This window comes from Chiloscyllium punctatum, chromosome 49 (genome assembly GCF_047496795.1).
Source record: "Chiloscyllium punctatum isolate Juve2018m chromosome 49, sChiPun1.3, whole genome shotgun sequence".
NCBI lineage: Eukaryota > Metazoa > Chordata > Chondrichthyes > Orectolobiformes > Hemiscylliidae > Chiloscyllium > Chiloscyllium punctatum.
In genome coordinates, this window is record NC_092787.1 from 31,453,022 (window position 1) to 31,453,377 (window position 356).

Below are 356 nucleotides of genomic sequence, written 5' to 3' on the forward strand. Positions count from 1 at the left end.
TGTTAAAGACCTCAAGTGAAGCAGAAATCAGCACTGTTGCCTCCTTTAAGGAGAATGGTCAGTCTGGATCAAAGTTCTGATCGAATTATAGCTCAGCCCCAAGGCAAGCACATTTCATCCTCACCTAATCTTATTAGAAAAGCTCATCATCAGGAAACTGAAAGAACTCAGCTGCCCTTTAACCATTTTAGCTAATCTGTCTTTTTAATTTATTGGGTAAAAAATAGCAAATGTGTTTTAACTGCCCTGTTTGGTTCAATCACTGAAAGTGCAGTTTTCCTGCAGTCATTTCACAATGCATGATATAATTCTTCCTTTCTTAAACTTTTCACCATTCAGTCGCCCCACCTCCCACA